This window comes from Mesocricetus auratus, unplaced genomic scaffold, assembly GCF_017639785.1.
Source record: "Mesocricetus auratus isolate SY011 unplaced genomic scaffold, BCM_Maur_2.0 Super-Scaffold_100001, whole genome shotgun sequence".
In the NCBI taxonomy this organism is placed as follows: Eukaryota; Metazoa; Chordata; class Mammalia; order Rodentia; family Cricetidae; genus Mesocricetus; species Mesocricetus auratus.
This window is the reverse complement of record NW_024429187.1, coordinates 16654770-16674706: the sequence shown is the minus strand read 5'-3', so window position 1 is coordinate 16674706 and position 19937 is coordinate 16654770. Positions and strand designations below refer to the sequence as shown.

Here is a 19937-nt window from a genome sequence, read left to right as displayed (position 1 = left end):
CCCAAAAGAGGGACACTATTAGGAGGTATGGCCTTGTTGGAGGAAGTGTGTCATTGTGGAGACAGGCTTTGAGGTCGCACATATGCTGAAGCCATGCCCAGTGTCTCAGACCACTTCCTGCAGCCTGTGAGTCAAGATGCAAGAACTCTCAGCTCCTTCTCTATCACCATGTCTGCCTGCACGCCGCCATGTTACACCCTGTAGATAATGTACTAAACCTCTGAAACTGTAAGCCACCACAATTCAGTGTTTTCCTTTGTAAGAGTTGCTGTGGTCATGCTATCTCCTCACAGCAATAGAAATGCTAACAAAAGTTGGTACCAGGGACTAGGGTATTGCTGTAATAGACCTGACCTTGCTTTTTTTTTTTTTTTTTTTTAGTCTTTGGAAGGTGGATTAGAAATGAAGTTGAACATTTCAAGTGCTGCTTAATGGGTCATACTAGTAGGAACATGGAAGACAGTGGTGCTGAGGGTACTTTGAACTGTGGGGTCCTGGCCAAAGAGGTTTCACAGGAGAAGAACGTTAACATGATGCTGGAGCTCATTCTTGTGATAGTTTGGTGAAGAATGTGGCTGTATTTTGCCCTTGTCTGAAGTGTCTGCTTGAGAAGAGAGTTAGATTAATTCCGTTGGCTAAGGAAATCTCAAAACAGCCTAGTATAGACTCTGTCATGTGGTTATTAGTGGTAACTCTAATGAAGATTTATAATGAAAAGGAGAAATAAAATGCACAACTTGAGGAGAAAAGGAAAATCAGGGAGTGGAAGAGAACTAACTCCTGTGTTCAGGGAGATGAACAGATTAAGAAATAGAATAAAGGGGTTGGTGGCCTCAGGGCAAGATCCCACCCAGCTAAAATTTCCAACTTGTGAAAAGGAACTAAAGCTTAGAGTAGTGTGTGGTATCACAGACCTTTAATCCCCGTGCTCTAGAGGCAGAGGTTGGCAGATCTCCCGAGTTTGAGGCCAACCTGGTCTACACAACAAGTTCCAGAACAGCCAGGTTTAGGCAGTGAAGGTTACCATCGAAAACAGAAAGCTGGTGAAGATGTAATTAAACAAGGAGAGGGGGGGAAGGGGGATGGGGAACATGTTCCAGCACCCCCAAGCAGCAGAACTTGGCAGCTTTGGCCATGCAGTTCTGGATTTAAAGTTAAGTACAGAAGAAAGAATTTACGGAATCTTCCTCGGCAGCTAGGTAAAAGCACTGAGGCAAGACATGTGTCAGGGCTGTCCCTGAATGGTGTCCCTGAATGAGAGGCCATTGCCTGAAGCTGTGAAGTTAAAGCCTGGATTGCCTTGGAGAAGGCAAGATATTGGAGATGTCAGGGTCCTGGGATACTTGCCGAGAAAAGCTGCTAACAGGAAGTGGAACCAGCCCAAGAGAGAGTGTGTTGCATTCAGCAGAGATGAAAGGAGCCAGGGATCTGAAGAGCGCTTTGACGTCAGACATAGATCACAGAGTTTGCAGTTTGCCCAGCTGGTTTTCAGTCTTGCTTTGGCCCAGTATTCCCTATGTCCCCTTCCCTGTGTTTTAGAATGGTAATGAATACCCTATGCCATGATATGCTGGAAGTATGTGATCTGCTTTTTTATTTTGATTTTTTTTACAGAGGATCACAGTTAAGAGAGAGTGTGAATCTCAGAAGAGACTTTGCATTTTAGACTTTTAAATAAGTTGGAGACTGTTGTAGACTATGAGGACTTTTGAAGTTTGGCTGAACACTTTTTTTTTTTTTTTTTTTTGCATTATGATATGGCTACAAGCCTTTGAGGGCCAGAGAGTGGAATGTGATGGTTTGAAAGAAATGGCCCCCAAAGGGAGGGGCATCATTAGGAGGTGTGGCGTTGTTGGAGTAGGTGTGCCCTTGTTGGAGGAAGTGGGTCACTGTAGAGGTGGCCTTTGAGGTCTCATATATATATATGCTTAAGCCACACCCAGTGAGACAGACCACTTCCTGTTGCCTGTGAGTCAAGATATAAGAACGCTTAGCTCCCTCCCCAGCACCACATCTGCCTGCCGCCTTGCTTCTCACCATGATGATAATGGGCTAAACTTCTGAAACTGTAAACATGCCACCACAATTAAATGTTTTCCTTTATAAGAGTTGCCATGGCCATGGTGTCTCTTCCCAGCAATAGAAACCCTAAAACACTAAGTGACATTGTGCAATAAACAACATAATCTTTGTAAACATGTGCGTTTGTATGTAAACATATGTCACTAAATGCATTAATATGTTGATTTGAAAGGATAGCATCAATGGTCATTATAAAGAGAACAGGTAGAGAGTATCATATTGTTTTGTTTGTTTGTTTGTTTTAAGAGGAAGGAACAGCAAGTATTTCAAGCATCTAAATTCTGAGATTGTCAAACTGACTGGATTTGGAAATGCCCAGGGCTTACTGAAGCACACCTTTGGGCATCTGTGAAGATGTTTCTAGAGAAAGGTAACTGAGGAACACTCACTCTGAATATGGGAGGCACCATCTCATTGCCTGGGATCCCAGACTGAACAAAAAGAGGAAAGGAGAAAGGCACTCAGACATCAGCCTCAGCCTCAGCCTCATCAGCATCAGCATCTCTGCTTCCTTACTCACTTCAATGCCAGCCCATAGCTGGTGCTCACTCAAGCTCCTGTGTGGTAGCCAAGAGACACTCCCGCTGCTGCTGCCCCACCCCCTCAAACCGTAAGCCCAAATAGACCTTCTTTCCCTAAACTGATTTTGTAACAGCAACAAGAAGAAAAAGAAACAGCAGAAACACCCTTCACATGGGTAGGGAAACTGATGTGCTGCTATATACATTTGCCTAAATAAAAATGTTCTTGGATTTATAGGCAGTCGGTAGTTGGTGGGGGAGAGGGGAGGTAGGCAGGGCACTGCTAAGGTGTCCTCCCTCCTATAAACAGGCATCTTCCCTCCTGTAAACCCTTGTTCCTGTAAGAAACCCACACGTAACTCATTGGGTCACACAAGTGCACGTGTGTGCACATACACACACACACACACACACACACACAAGACATGAAAGTAGAAGGGGAACCTAACTAGTTGGGAGGAGAGGCAATCAAGCATGATCATACACATTTTATACCTGTGCGAAAACGTCTCGGTGAAACCCATCGTCCTGTGTAATTAACGTATGCTAACAAAAACATGGAAAACATTCTAGTAATTAAAACGCTTGCCAGTGACGTCAGCTCCCTTAGGGCGCGAAGAGCCTTGGTCTGCTCATAGGTTTGTGTAAACAGGCTGAGTAGCAGGGTCAGTAGTATTGCCAAAGCCTGTCTGCATTGAGAACTGAGCTGGAGGAGGCAGCTGCTTGAAGACTCTATGGTAATAAGAAATTTTTATTACAAACCCTATTTATGCTGGAAACCACAGTTTTCTTATAGGTCAACACCAGTGGGGAATGATGCACGGTAATGGAAAATACCTGGATTCCCTGCAGGCATTTTCAGCCTCTTTTCTTCCGCTAGGTTGGCTCTGGAGGGAAATTACACCTTTCTCTTCCTTCCACTTTGGATCAGCTGTGAACAAGATTTCAGAAAATAACAGGAAGGGGGTCATCTGGGCTGGTCCTGGGGTGGTTCCCTGGGGATGAGTGTGGCTTACTCCATCCGAAGCCTTGTGTGTAAGGGAAGTGCTTTCCCTGTTGGTTAGTTTTATGACACAAAGATAAATATGGTTTTACATTTTCTAAATTTAAGTCTGTAGAGCAGCTGCGCGGGTGAGCCGAGATGAAGTACTGCCCTGAGTGGGCTTGGGAGTGGGCTCCAGCACATGGTGGGTTGAGAAGATGGTATTGCTATATGGCTGTAGCATTCCTGGTTATACTTTATCTCTCTTCTCCCCAGGGCTCGAATACCTGCGGGTTATTCGTCCTTTGAGATATATGAAGATGAAAACGAGATGCATAAAATGTGAATTAGTGCTGTGTACACTCTGTTTACCTGGTGTGCAACAGCATGGATCTCCTTTTCTGGGCTTTGTTTTTGATGTCTGTATAAACTGGGTGTGCTCTGATTTTACTGATGGTAAAGCGAGCCATACATGCCTATGGGAAGTGTTGTTTGACATTTAGAACCTTTTCTGTGTCCCAAGATCCTGTCTGAGCACGGGTTCTCAACTGAGGTCATGTCACACAGGGAACACTCATGCCACTTGGTGCCTGGTAGACAGCATAGGCCACACCTAGTTCGTTGTTTACAGATCTGTGTTTCATCTTCAGAGACTCCAATGACGGATGATGGATTTTTCAGAAAGCTGTCACAGATTTAGCACACACAGCCACACTAGTGTGTGTACCTGTGAAGTCACCCTGGTAATCCCTCAGCCCTGTGCATCACATCTGGAACCTGGGAAGGTAGTCTATTAGCTCAGGGCATAGCCAGGTAGGAGACAAGGCCACACCTTCCCCCTTAAGCTGAGATATCAGGGAGAAAAGTGCTGCCTGAGTTGCAGCACAGTAAACATGAGACTGCTGTCTGTCCTTGTCACTAAAAATATCTGCAGTTTCGTTTTAACCTGTACTATATAAGAATTCACACTGCTCTTAGGCTTGGCTATCAACTTAATCATCAACGTGCATCTCTGCGTGTTCGTGATGGTGTTTTGAGGGTCAACTCAACAGGAAGACCCTCCTGAATGTGGGCCCAGACAGAATGCTGACACCAGGAACAGGTGGGCTCTGCTCCTAGACAGATGAGCAGCCTCGGATATGTGGTGTCTCTGTCTGTGCTCACAGCTGGGGGTTAGATGAGGCCAAGGCATTTCCTCCTCTGCATAGCTTTGGGGAGCATTTTGTTACGTTTGCCAGGCTTGACGGTCCGGCCACTGTCTATCCTCTGGAGTACATTATTGATTGCAGAAGCTGCCTATCTGACAGTTTTGAGACATGCACCTGGAGCTTTTGTAACGCTCACTATAAAACAAACACTTTATTAGATTTTACTCCAAAGGTCCTGACAGCTGTCGTGTAAGCTGAGCCACTCACTGGGGCTCTGGAGATTAGGGAATTTGTATAAGCTCACACAAGTGGCTACTACTGTGGAGAATTACACAAGTTTCTCTTTCCAGCCATCTCAGAGCCTACAGGACACGGGAAGCTGGGCTTGCAGGGCTCAGTGTGGCTGTCCTGGAATGCCACAGCCATTGCTTCAAAGTTAATGTGCCGATTTCCTATTATGACCTCTCGGGAAGGGAGGAACAGGACTAGGGACTGACCGCAGTTCACAATTTACTGAAGTCACAGTGTCAGTCCCATGGTGGAGGTACAGCTCTGTGGCCGTGGCATCAATGGACCTGGAGAATATGAGCCCTAGATCAGGAAGGAAATCTTTCTCTGCACCCCCACACCCAATTATTTTTCTTTCTTTCTTTCTTTCTTTCTTTTCTTTTTTTGGTTTTACGAGACAGGGTTTCTCTGTATTATTTTGGAAGCTGTCGGTCCAGCCTGGCCTTGAACTCACAGAGATCCGCCTGCCTCTGCCTCCTGAGTGCTGGGATTAAAGGTGTGCACCACCACCGCCCGGCTGCACCCCCCAATTCTTGGTGAGTGGTTTCATAGTAATATGGGTTCAAATGCTTTCTAGTTTTTATGGGTTTTTTGTTTTGTTTTGTTTTGCTATTCATTATTATTTTTTAGTGGTCCACCTTAAGGGTTTCTATCCAGTGTTCACAAGCTGCTGTTGTTCATGGTGTCACATGAGATTCAGACAATTTCTCATCACCGGCCCACAGTTTGAAGGCACGATCTTTCATGGCAGAGGAGGCATGGTGGTGGGGACAGAAGGTACCTGGTCACTTGGCATCTGCAAGCAGGAAACAAAGAGAGGTGAGTGGGCTGCTCAGCTTACTCCTCCTGCCCTCCTTTTATCAGTCTGGAACCCCCTGGGGTGGTGCCACCCACATTCGGATGGGCCTCTTAAACTGGGTGTGGCCCGTGGGTGATTCTAAGTCCATTCAAGCCAACTATGCAGACGAATAATGATAAACATTTCATTCAGGAACTGGTGCAAATGGAGTGAGCTGGAGGAAATATGGAGCTGTTGATATTATGCATATAGTGGGTCAGATTATTTTCTTTTGCAATATGGAAATGCAGCAAACACCCTTTGAAAGAGAGAATAGGTGAAAAATGATAAATTGTGTCTCTGTGTAGGGCTGTGAGTGCTTTTCCCCTCACTGAGTGGGAAAGGAGTGCTGCCTTCCTTTCTGGTGATTTAGGAACACAGTACCAAAGTTTGTATGTGTGAACTTACTTCCCCGTCTAATGCCACTCACAAAGCCTCCCCAACACTTCATAATATAAATAAAGAGATGCAGATGTCATAGGTCTTCCTTTGGACCACCAGCTGCCAAATAATGGCACATAGACTTTTTATTAATTATGGGAGCCTGGCTTTAGCTTCTTAGGTTTGTTCCCAGCTAGCTCTTAAAACATAAGTTAACCTGCTGATATTAATCTACACTCTGCCACATGGCTTCTTACCTCTCCTCAGTACCATAAGGTTCAACTTCCTCCAAGTCTGGCTGGTGAATCCTCGCTGCTCTGATTGCTACCCTGAGTTTCTATCTCTCCCTGGAAGTCCCGCCTATTTTCTCCTGTCTAGCTCTTTATTGGCCATTCAGCTCTTTATTAAACCATTCAGAAGGTGCCCCGGGCAGGTGAGGTAAAACAAAGACATCTTCACACTGTGATCAAATATTCTGCAACATGCAGACCCTGAACTGGGCTAAAAGAACAGGAGCCCCCACCCCCACCGCCTGCCCCATAGGATCAACAGAGAGGAAGAGTCAGAACACATGTGCGAGGAGATAGATAATACAGTATTCTCCAGAGCTCCTCTTCCTTCCATGATTCCAACAGAGTTTGTAACTGAAGAGGAAGGTGACAATTACATTTTCTTAAAATGATGTAACATACTTTCAAACTATTATGCCTGAAAACAGGTATGATAGGAACTTGTTAAGTCAGGCCCATGTTTGCATCTGTTGGGTGTTTGATCTCCCACATCATTTTTGGTTTGCATTTTTATTAAACAAAACTTTCTACAAATAAGAAGCCAGGACCAAATTTGTAGGTTGCATTTATGTGGCCACAGAGCTCTATTTGTGACTCCTTCTTTCACGATTCAGATATTATTTGTAGTTTGCCCTTTCCACAGTGCTCATTTGTAGTAGGAAATATATTTGTTATTTATTTAGTGGGCCACCTCTTCTACCATGTGATATCCCTTGTCAGCTACAAAAGGGTATGAACACAGAGCAAAGGCATTTCCTCGACAGGTCGGGTTGATATGTGTGGAGAATTTTGGCACTGCAGAGCTGTTCTTCTGGCGTGAGTCTCTGCTCTTGGGGTGTACTTTTAATACCTTGTGTTTATATTGAACTTGAAATCTCATATACAGCAATGCCTGGGTTTGAAATAGACTATGATACATGGATATAAGATCTGGATTGTTCTCATAGCATGGTAACATAGGTTTCAGTTCTTCAAGTGTCTAGTTAAGCTATCAGTGTTATTTAGTGACCTTGTAAGTTTATTTCCTCATGTAGAGAACCATTAAATTAAAATAATAGACCATGCTTTCAGTTAGACTCCATATAATCTTGTGGATCAACAACTGGATTGCTGAGAGAATGCTATAAAGTATTTTTTAATTGTCGGGCATTGGTGGTGCACGCCTTTAATCCCAGCACGTGGGAGGCAGAGGCAGACAGATCTCTATGAGTAGTTGGAGGCTAGTCTGGTCCAAAGATACACAGAGAAACCCTGTCTGGAAAAACCAAAACCAAAACCAAAACCAAAAACACCCAACATTTTATAATTGATTTATTTCACCATTCCATGCCTTAAGATTATAAATGTGCCTGGGGTATATAATTCATGACAGTGGAATAGCATTATACTCTAAATGCTAGAAGTTTTTATCTGTTTACTAAACAAGTTCACTAAACTAAGTTTAAAATTTTAAAATTTGCTTGCTTCGAGGAGTTGGTGGCGCACGCCTTCAATCCCAGCACTCAGGAGGCAGATGCAGAGGCAGGCAGATCTCTGTGAGTTCAAGGCCAGCTAGGACAGCCTCCAAAACAATACAGAGAAACCCTGTTTTGAACCCCCCCCAAGAAAATTTGCTTGCTAAACAAAAGATACTCTGTTACTTTTCTGTTGCTGTGATCACATATCATAGCCAAAAGCAACTCATAGGGGAAGAATTTATTTTGGATTATGTTTCTAGGGGGAAGAGATGGTGACAGACGGCCAGACAGGAAGCTGAGAGATCATTTCTCAACCACACACAGGAAGCAGAAATCAAACAGGAAGTGGAGCGTGGCTCTAAACCCTTGGAACCCTACTCCGATGTAGTACTTCCTTCAACACGGCTGAACCTTCTAGAGGGTTATGTAACCTCCCAAAATAGCACCAGGAAGAAGTTATAGCAGGAACTCACAGCATGGCAGAAACCTGGAGGCAGGAACTGTTGCAGAACCTGTGGAGGAATATGCCACTTACTGGCTTGCTCTCACGGCTTGTTCAGCAGCCTTCTTCCTTACAGGGATGGCACCATTTATAATGAATGGGTTGGATCCTCCCACATTAATTAAGAAAATGCCCTACAGGACTGTCTACAATGGAGGCATTTCCTCATTTGGGCTTCTCTCCTCTCAGATGGCTCAAATTAACCAGCACACATGGGAAGATATTGGGAATGAATGTACCTTCGTTTAGCTCTAACTCTTGAAGTTGAATCATGTAACAATGAACAAAACCACTAGACTTAGAGTCCTGTGGTAGCATCTTGCTTTGCCAGTGAACTTGTAGTAGCATCCACATCTTTGGGTGTGGCTTCAGGTGGCAGTGGTGGGCATGAGCTCTCCTGGGTCGCTGAGAGCGTTGGAAGGGCAGAGACTGCGTCTTCTGGAGCAGGAAAGCCACGACGGTAATTTACTCTTATCTGTGTAAGTTCTTCCCTAATAAAACACCTATTTATCATTCATCTGGGGTCTGGTGAACTCATTTAAACTCCGCCTTCAGAGCCCCATCATTGAAGAAGAATGTGCAAAAGTTACTAAGGATCTGGGTATGGTCTCAGCTGATTCTGCATTCCGTTCCTTCCCCTTGAGTGTTGTAGATGAGTTGAGAAGGGTTCACAAGCTCATCTTCCAGGCACCTTTTCAAGGCATTCTCACCAATCCAGGGTGGAGGAGACAGATTTCTTCTCTGTAGAATCTTAAGGTATTTTTATCAGGAGGCATTTCCAGATACGTGGAAAGACTTCCGATAGGCCTACTAACTTCTGTTGCTGCTAGTTAATAAGCAGACGGAGGAGACATGCTGTTGTGTAAGCTCTTAGCCCTGGCTCAGAGTACACTGTAGGCTCTCTTTTCTCTTCAGATTTCTCACGTGAGTTTTGGATACTTTTTTTTCTCCAGCTTCTCATTGTTTTGACTTGAGACTCACTATTGCCACAGATTCATAATAGTGACCGTGAGCTTTGGAGACAGAAATCTAATATATTCTGAATATTTGTACTTTACAGGTAAAATGAAGACAGACCAATGGGTCAAAGTCAGACTGAACCCAAGTGTGTTAACATGTTGTGGTAGGTTTTCCATCGCTGTACAGATACCTCAGATGAACAAACATTAAGAAAGGAAAGCCTTATTTTAGCTCACAGTTCTGGAGGTTTCAATGATTGGTCATTTGCTCCCATTGCCCTGGCCTTGATGGGAGCAAGTGGAAGAAACAGAAAGAGACAGGAAGGAATGATGTCCCAATATCTCCTTCAAGGACACATCCCCAATGACCTAACTTCTTTTCATTGGGACTTCCTCCAAGAAGTGCTGCCCACTTCCATTAGCACAGGACTGAACCAAACCTTTCAACACATGGTTCTTTAAGGAACATTTAAAGTTCAAACCATGATATACGACACTAAGGAAACCACAACTTAGATTTAAATTGCTTTTTAAATTGATGTTTTAATGCCAATCATAGTCTAAATTGTTTCTAAAGCCCTGCATGGTTGGAGCTTTAAAATCATACAACGTGTGTAATCACATCTGATATGGGCATTAGAATGTGGTACTGATTATGGAAATTAAACAGTGAATGGGCCTGGAAGATGCTATAGCTACACATATAGATGCCTAGTGTCTGTTCCCATCCCCAAAGTCACCCTCAGGTCCAGTATTTGACAGGGAGATGGGCACATGGTCTAGGAGTTTGGATGTTATTTGCTGATTTCTGAGTCTTCAACTCTATTGCCTGTTTTTTCTATTTCTCATTAGTTCGGACCACAGCCAAGAGTGTGTGATGATCCCTATTCCCCAAAGACATAACTAACAATAGTTATTGTTATATTCTAATGATTACTGTTAACCATTTCAGATGATGGAAACGTTTTGGGTAACGAAAGCAAAGAGCATGTATCTGCAAGATGACTCTCCCCTCCATTTCACTCACTGGTACAATAGGAGTGGGGAGCTTGAAAAGTTCCGAATTTCAGCAAGATTTGTTGAAAAGCAATGAATGATACAGTTGCTAGAAACTAATTTTAAAAAAACTTAATTGAACTGAAAAGTAAGAATGAAGAGTTTCCTTAAGCTTTTGGTAATCATGCTACGAAAGTTACATTGTTACTGCTTTGGTTTGTGAGATAGAGTCCTGCTATGTAGCCCAGGCTGGCCTCAAGTTTGTGGTATTCCGTTGCCTCTGCATTCCAAGTATTGAATTACAGGTATCAACCACTTTACCCAGCCAAAAGTTTGTCCTTGTTTTGTTTGTTCTGTGGTTAGTTTTTGATAATGAGTCTCCTGTAACCCAGGCTTCCTTCAAACTTGCTGGGGAGTCAAGGACAGCCCACCACCTCACACATGCTGGGATTACAGGCTGCACTGCTACAGTTAGCTCTAAGTTTCTGCATTGTAACACAGAGAACTAAGCTCTTCTATACACTAGATTGGACTCCAGATGCCATTTGCAAAAGGAGCCAGTGTCTGAATACAGAGACTTGAATAATGGATTTGAAATGACCTTCCCTGTCTTGACTATTCTCTACTTCCACTATTAACATTTTCTTATATGTCTTACACTTATTGGTCCCTAACAAGTTCTAGTTAAATGGATCATGATGCCAAAGGCGGAAAATAAAAATTGGTGCAAGAATCATCTCCTTGTCTTTGTACAATAAGTGCAATTTGTACAAGGAATGGTTTCACAGTAATGACGGTTGACATCCCACTAAGTCAGTCTGGTTTGCTGTATTTTGACATTGGAAAACTCTCTGATTCAGCTGAAAGTGTTTCTCTTTTTCCAATGTTCCAGTGACTGACAGTTTCTATTTATAACTGGTTTTATCTCCCCACAGAAGCATTAAGATGCTCTCAGTGAGAAGGTTATCAAAGAAGTACAACTGTGCCGTGTAGCACTTTGATCCACCCGTCAGCTTTACTCCAACTTCTCCAACTCCTGTAATCAATTATACGAAGCATGAATGGAGATGTCTAATTAAAAACCAAGCTTCTATGGGGGTGCTAAAGAAAGAGCCCTAAGTTTTACCAATTTTTTTAAAGGAGTAATTCAGGGTGGGAAGAATCTGTCCATCCATTCACCCATCCACCCATCCACCCATCTACCCCTCCATCCATCTACTCATCCACCCATGCATCCAAGTTTACAAAGGGTATACGTAGTCTAACATTTTTTCTTTGAGACCACATATCCAGGCTGGCTCAAACTTAACTATGCTGCTTGGGATGACTTTAAACTTTGATCCTCCTGCCCTGCTCTGTTCTGAGCCTGAACGTGTGCACCACCACAGCCTATTAGTGCAGGGTTGAAGACCCAACCCAGGGTTTTGTACATGCTAAGTAGGCATTCCACCAACTAAACACCCCCAGTCCCATAATTTTAAAAAATGCATTTTTTAAATCCTTGTTGGCAATTTTTCCTCAAAACTTTTACTTGTGTACAGCTATACTTTGCTGTTCTTTCCCACATTCTAGAATACTTTGTGGTTAAATATGACAGAGTTTATTAAAATCTTAGAGTTATTATCATATTGTTTTGAACAACCTGCTTGGAAGAGGTTAGATGTAGGAATAAAGAGGAGTAAACCAGGTGGTGGTGGTGCATACTCCCAGCACTCAGGAGGCAGAGGCAGGCAGACCTCTGTGGGTTCAAGGCCAGCCTGGTCTACAAAGCTACACAGAGAAACTCTGTCTTGGAAAACCAAAATGGGGAAAAAAGAGGAGTCATTAGGGCTAAAGTTGCATGTCTAGTACCATGCATTTATTTTATCCCATGAAACATTCCCTTCTAGGGGAGGAGAGAAGCTCCTGACTGTTAGGAAGCAAATGAAACACACAAGACCCAGGAATTAAACCAATCTTACAAGGCTGTCAAAACTTCTGAAACTTACAATGGGTCACAAGGTCCCTTCTAGGGATTATGGAAGCAGTAATAGTTCCTGAGAAGACCATAGCTGAGCAATCAACTACCTCAAACCAGTTCAGCAAACTCCAGGGATGTAATTTTCCTGAGTAGGCCAGGAAGTCAAGTCTGAGGTGATTTAAAGTTTGAATACTTGGCTCCCCAGTTGGTGGAACTGTTAAGGAAAGATTAGGGGGTGTGGCCTTGTGGGTGGAGGTGTGTCACTGGGGACTGACTCACACTGTTCCCAGTGTTCTGCCTCTTGCTTGTGGTTAGAGATTTGAGCTTTCAACTGTTCTTGACACCAGGCCATCTGTCCCCCATCATGGACTCTAACCCTCTGAAACTGTAAGCCCAGCTAAACACTTTCTTTTATAAGTTGCCTTGGTTATGTTTTTTTTCTTGCAGCAATAGAAAAGTAACGGAGAAAGGGTCACACAGTGCCTCAGTAGGCAGCTGCAGGGCTGACCTCCCTTTAGCCTGATGGAGGACAGTTAGTTTTAAATATGACCCTGGGGTGAACCCTCATTTCCAGGTCACCTCCACCCCTCTAGTTGCTTTGCTGCCATCAAGGAGTAGGGTTTGACACATGAGGCCATCTCCACATGGTCAGTTTGTGACATATGCCAACTCAGATCCACCACTCCCACCCAGGACTTTCAATACCCCTCTACCCCTTGATCTAACTCCGCTTGCAGTGGCTCCTTTCCTTGTAAAGTGGTCTATTCCCTTATGAGGGGGTAATTTTTTTCTGATTTCTTAAGTTCAGTTCCTTGGTGGTGCTTCGAAGTTGTACAGGTAAAAGGAGCAGGCAGAGCAGGTTTCTCCGTCTCCTGGTTCCGTTGCAAACAGGGTCTGCACCCTTTAAAAACACATTCTGCGTGGTTTCCAAGAGGGGCTGAGGCAGGCTGCAGGATTAAACTGGCGTCGAATTCATACCGGCAGTCCTGCCACGGTGTCTTCGTATTTTCTTCGCAGCAACCTGCTTTCGATCTTCCAAAGGAAGGGTGTGAGAAATGCGGTTGGCCTGGGATCTGAGACAGATGTTTCCACCGAGTTGCACTCATCTCAGTTGATTGGTTTCTTTAGGGCTTGGGACCAGGAGAGTGTGGCGGGAATTCAGGGAGTGCATGGTAAATTGAATGTGGAGAGAGCGCGGGCAAATGCTTTCACTAGACCAAACGTGGTGCATGGCTGACTTAACTTCCCTATGAGTTTCTTCAGTTAATCATGGCAAAGAAGTTGAAAGGGCAGAGAAATCAAAGGGAGGATTCACTGGGCGTTTGCCATCTTGCCTGTGAAAAAGGAATAGGAGGTGCCAAGGAGAAAGGAATAGGAGGTGCCAAGGAGACTAACGTCTGAGCCTACTTGGAGCCAGAAATTTAAAATTACTCCCTCTGCCAAGAAAAGCAATTACATGAAAGTCGGTTCAGATATAGTTTCAAAGCTGCATAATTTGAAAAAAAAAAGAAAAGAAAAACACAATTTTGGAAGCTAAGCACAAATCAGATCGCAAATGATAAGAAATGTTAATGTGAAGAGATGCGATGTTCACCAGGGCCGGGTTCAATGCAGTCGCTCTTGCGTTTTAGCTGGTATGTCTTTTTTAAAAAATTATATGAGATGGGAAAGGCATAACTACCCGTATCACGGATTCATGGCCTCTCTGGTTATCTGCGCTTAGCTGAATTGCCATGTGTCTGGTAGACGTGGCAAGCCCTGTCTTGAAGAATCAGCACATCTCCTTGGCAGCAGAAACCGTCAGCGAGTCTGGGGTAAACCTTACGGTGCTGAAGACCATATCTACCATGTACTTAGACAAGAGTCTCTTTCCGAAATCCCTCAAATGCCCTGGACAGCTAAGTGATGATCCGTATACATTCTGCCACTGATTATGGACCCTAATTAACCCTAACACTCCTGGCCAGGCACCTTATTAATAATGCATTGCCCTTTCTGCCACACACCACAGGACCTCGGTGCTGCGGAGCTGGTCTGCTCAGCCTGGGCTCCAGTCTGCTTTGTAGACATGGTGACACTGGGCTTTATCACAGGGATTAAGACCTGTCATTTAAGTGATGCTACACCCATCTCCTCCATTACCCTGGTAATGAGTCAACAGCTGCTATTTGAAGCCACAGTATTAGTTGGTTCACTTAATGCAGTACATTGGAGAGGGCTCCCACCCTGAGCCTCAGCTACTTTAATTGCTGTATTTAGAGGTTGGCTCTTGAGCCGTTAATCCCTCTTGATGGCAGTGATATTTAATTGAACAGAATTACATTCAATTACTGTAAGTGTGGTAAGGAGTGCTCATCTGCCTGTACTCATTAATCTTTAAATTTTGAAAATTTCTGAAATACTCAAACTTCAAGGTGTGGACCAGACCATTTTTGTGACTTCTCATGCAGATTTAAAATGTCATAAATAAAATGACACTCTGGCAAGGCGACTGGTAGTAGTTTTTAAACTTTGTTTTTTTCTTTCATGAGCATTTGTCATGGTTAGGTTTTGTTTGTTTGTTTTTGTTTCCTTTTGTTTGAAACGTGGTCTCATGTAGCCCAGGCTAGCCTAGGATGGCCTATGTAGCTGAAGATGACCCCCCAGTAAGCCGGGCATTGGTGGGGCACGCCTTTAATCCCAGCACTCGGGAGGCAGAGGCAGGCGGATCTCTGTGAGTTCGAGGCCAGCCTGGTCTACAGAGCGAGTTCCAGGACAGCTTCCAAAACAATACAGAGAAACCTGTCTCGAAAAACCAAAAAAATAAAAAATAAAAAATAAAAAACACTGTCCAGTAAACAGGCAGGAAGGATAGGTGGCGCTACCAGAGGAGGAGAAAGCAGGGAGAGGTAGGCAGAGAGGAGCTGCCAGAGAGAAGTAACACACCGGATTATGGGAAAAACCACAGCCTTGTGGCAATGCATTGCTTAATGGAAATGGGTTAATAATTAAGAGAGAGCTAGCCAATAAGAAGCCTGAGCCACCAGCCAAACAGTTTAATAATTAATTTGTTTCTGTGTGCTCATTAGGAGCTAAAGGGAGGCGGAACCTGTCAGAACAGAAACCTCTGTCTACAAAATGGCGCCCAACGTAAGGCAAGATTTTTCCACGTAAAACCTGACAAAAACCTAACAGGGGATTCTAAAAAACAAAAGAACAAAGTCAAGCATGGCTTCTTGGTAGCAGCATTTTCTCCGGTGGGCTCTGTTTGTTAGAGGTAAGCAGAAGCATGGCCCCTTTAAGAAAGGCTTCCTGACTCAGTGTTAGTGACAAAAACCACATGAGCTCTTTTAAGAGGCCCTGCTGCTAAACAATGAAGTGGTGTTAATGAGTAGTCTGTGCCATGGTTCTTGATGGTGACATGAACCTAGAAACTCCGACTATGCTGCTATTAAGTAGAATCTAAATCAACACACTGAGTAACAAAGCCAAAAGACAAAAACATGAGAAAAAAATGAGTAAAACAATTGTTTCTAGAAAGGTAAAAATACAGAACACGGGCTTTGGTTGGCTGGGGAAACACTCAGAGCAATGCATTTGTTCTTTTTACACTCTGGGTGTCTGACTGCCGGCCACTGGGTCAGTCTTGGCTTCACTAAGTAATGTGAGGTAGAGAGAAGGCATAGCAGATACAGTGTATCCTTGACACCCCAAGTCATCTATGGAGTCAAACCAACCCAACTGTTACTCCGGTCACTACTAGTTAACTGGGGACTGTTAACTAAACCAAGGCTTTTAAAACTTTTTCCACTTATGGCCCCTTTCCACTCAATGCCCTCTTTACAGGTGTATTAGGGTATTTATTGATAATATAAAAATATTTACTGAGAATAAGTCACTGAGGAGTTTATCATAAAACAGTTCCTTGGTGTAAATGTACTCAATCTTATAGTTTATTGGAGAGAAAAGCAAATTTGCATACTGTAATGAAATGAATATGCAGGTTTGTATAGCACAGTACAATCCAAAGATACGCTAATTTGATACTTATAAACCAAGGAACAGTGGTAGGAAAATACTAGAGCTTTATCTTCTGTGATTAAACTATTATGTCTCTGTAAAAGCAGAAGGTTTTTATATGCTCAGTACAAACTCCATTCTTCATAACATGCAGTATAATATGAACTAAGCTGTTGCATTGATTGACATTGCATGGCATGTTGGAATGTGTAGTGCAAAATCCTCACATTGTGTGTCCAGAATCAAGGCTACAGTAAAGTCATGGATGGAATTTTTACATGTTTTATTTTGGTCATTGTGAATTCCAAGATGTTTCTGGCAACATTTTTGTGATCCCCACATTCAGCTACATGATCCTATGTGGGGGTGCGGCCCACTCTTGAGACACTTCCATCTAAACCAAGAGGGTGAGATACAAGGGACAGTATTACAAGGTCACAGAAAGCTATGTCACCTGCCAGGGCTCTGAATCGCAGACCATATCACCAAGGCAATCTGGGACACCCTGGCTTTGAACGCCACAGAACCATCTTGCGAATCAGAGTCCAGATTCCTGTGTCAGTCTGATGTTCCATCTTCCCTCCCAGGACAGAGACAGTAGAGGAAGCAGAAAGAGCAACTGTGGTGTTCTGGATGTAGCTCGGCGGCGGTGGTGGGTTTTACTCTTCCAAAGGCAGTGCTAGCCTGGACTTTGCCCCAGCCAAGCACAAAAAACAAGATGAGCACAGTTGTCCCCAAAGGTTCTGCTTCTTACGAGCTGTGCTGGCTAGTGTTTTGCCAACTCGACATAAGCTAGAGTCCTTTGGAGGAAAGGAACCTCAACTGAGAAAAATGCACACCCAAGAGTGTCCTGTAGGCAAGCCTGTGGGGTGCTGCTAACCCTGGGGAGGCGATCCTGGGTTGTATAGGAAAACAGGTTGAGCAATTCAATTCATGGGGAGCAAGCCAGTAAGCAGTGTTCCTCCACAGCTTCTGCTTTGGTTCCTGCTCTGCCTGAGTTTGTGACCCAGCTTCCCCCAGTGATTGACTGTCACCTGGAATTTCAAGCTGCGATAAATTTTTTCCTCCCTAGGTTGCTTTTGGCCATGGTGATTTAGCAATAGAAACCTTAATAAGGCAGTTAACAGCTACAGCCGAGTTCAAGTTCAGATTCCCTATTTCTGAACAGCCATATCCTGTGAATTGCCAGTCCTACCCAGCTCCTCACCCAAACAAGTCCGTATGATGAACAACTCAGTAACTGTGTAGACTGGTACCTTTTCAGCCCCCAACCGCGCTGCAGGTGTCTCCAATGCTGCAGTGGGTTCCCATCACTTGCACTGTTACAGGAAGAATGTTGTGCTATAATTATAAATCACGCCGGGCGTTTGGGGATGTGTAACAATCAAAATGGGGGCATCAGAGAAGAAAGCAAACCTTCCTTCTGGTTTCTGTAAGTGGCGGTGCTTGCTAATCTCCTGTGGGCTGCCACTCAGCTCCTTTCCCTCAGCTCCTGACCTTCCCCAGGTACCTCTGTCTCCTTCTTCCCCTTCCCAGACTCTGCCCCCGAACCTTCCATCAACACCACATTTCTCCACCCTCTCCAGAGCCAGCGGGAGAAACTTCTAGTCACCGGTCACAACCATTTCAGGTCAGCGGGATGTCTCAAGGGTAACTGGTTCTTGTCACTCAAGCTGGGCGATCTGACTTCCATCTGCAGAACACACACACACACACCAAACAGCCCCAACTAGCAACTCATTGCACCAGTCAGTGGATGCTTCTCAAGGAGAGAGGGAGGGGTGTAGTTGGGAGCCAACCAGCTCCCAAATAAAGACACGGAGACTTTTTATTAATTATGAATGCCCAGCCTTAGCTAAGGCTTGTTCCACTACCTCTTTTAACTTAATTTAACCTGTTTATAACCATCTATGGTTTGTCTCAGGGCCTTTTACCTTTCTTTCATTCTGTACAATCTACTTTCCTGCTTCTTTCATGTCTGTCTGTCTGGCCCCTGGCATCTCTTTTTCTTTCTCCCTGCATCCTAAATTCCTCCTCCTCCTCCTACTTATTCTTCCTGCCAGGAAGTTCTGCCTATACCTCCTCCCTTGCTATTGGCCATTCAGTTATTTTTTAGATCAATCAGGCTCTCTTATACAGACAAGGTAAACAGAACACATCTTCACATAGTTGAACAAATGCAACACATCTTTACACAGTTAAACATTCTGGAGCAGAGGGGAGGGAAATAAGTGGTGTTGGAGTCTTAACTTGGCAGATGTGGCACCCAGTACCACTGACCTCTTCTTGTCTTTTCCCCCCACACAGAACAATAGGATGGGGAAGGGGCAAGTTGAAAGTGTGTATTTGTTCTTACTGGGATCAGGGCTATTATTGCTGAGCCGCACGGCCCCATGCTTGCCAGCCATGAGCTTGCAGAGTCCTGGGTATAGCCTAGAAAGTTCTGTGGGTGTTTGAAGGGGCCTGTAACCGGGCTGGCATCCCAAAGCAGTCTGGAAAAGAAACATGGAACCAGAGACCGTGGAATTCACTGATTGCAGGTATCTTTAGGGAAGGTGTAATGACAAAGTTTACAATGGAAGAGAAGGACCCGACTCGTGCTGGCCAGTTGGATAGAAGACAAAGTGTGAGAGAGAGAAAAAAAATCCAATTAAGTTTGGCTTCTGTCCCTCTACAATCTGATGGGTAGAGAAATGCAAATTTTTTTGGACTGGAAACTGCTGAACTATCATTTTCTTTTTTTTTTCAGTTTAAGTCAATTTTGAGTTTCTTCATAGACAGAGCCCTTGACTAGAAACATTCTGAATTAAGGAAGAAACTGCTAAGTAGGCAAACCTGTGGGCTTACCATTCAACACATTCAAACCAAGTGTATTTAGATATAATTTTTGCAAGAGTCACTCTAATTCCAGGGATGTAGGAGATACTAAAATACTTATTTATAAATTAGAGAAATTAGAGAACAACACCTCTCAATAAAGCCCTTACAGACAGATTAAGAGTGTTAAAATATATAAGGGAAACAAAGTGACAAAGCTAGATAAATATTTGGGGATGTGTGAATGAATGGACAAGCTATAAAGTAGATTACCCTTGCTGTTCTCAAAGCCATCCTTTGTGGAATTTTTGATGCTGTTATCATTGTATTTTCTGAAATGGGTCTAGGGTTTGGGTGTTCAGAGAATAAATTCCGATTTTTTTAAAGATTTAAAAGTTTTTTGATTATGTACATGTTTGTGCATCTATATGTGTCATATCCACTGGAGCTAGAGCTACAGTTGGTTGTGCACTGTTCCCTGTGGGTTCTGGGATCTGAACTTTGGTCCTCTGCATCCTCTCTTAACTGCCAAACCATCTCTCTAGCCCCAAGACTAAGTTCTATTGTGGGGTGTTACTTGAAGATATGTTATATTTGTTTATGTTATGGAATATTTGTTCAATGACACAAAGATGCATTGCATTATTTTTATGTTACATTTGTTTGACTCTGTAAAGCCGTGTTACTTTGTCTGCCTAAAACACCCAATTGGTTTAC

At 43.7% G+C, this 19937-nt stretch overlaps 1 long non-coding RNA gene across 1 annotated transcript; it reads left to right on the top strand.

Annotated features, from left to right (window-relative positions):
* Positions 1–5557: 5557 nt before the first annotated feature.
* LOC110341433 lies at positions 5558–9004 on the top strand. The gene is made up of 2 exons (XR_002383386.2): positions 5558–5840; positions 8248–9004. It is a non-coding gene; the product is annotated as an uncharacterized LOC110341433 (long non-coding RNA).
* Positions 9005–19937: the final 10933 nt, after the last annotated feature.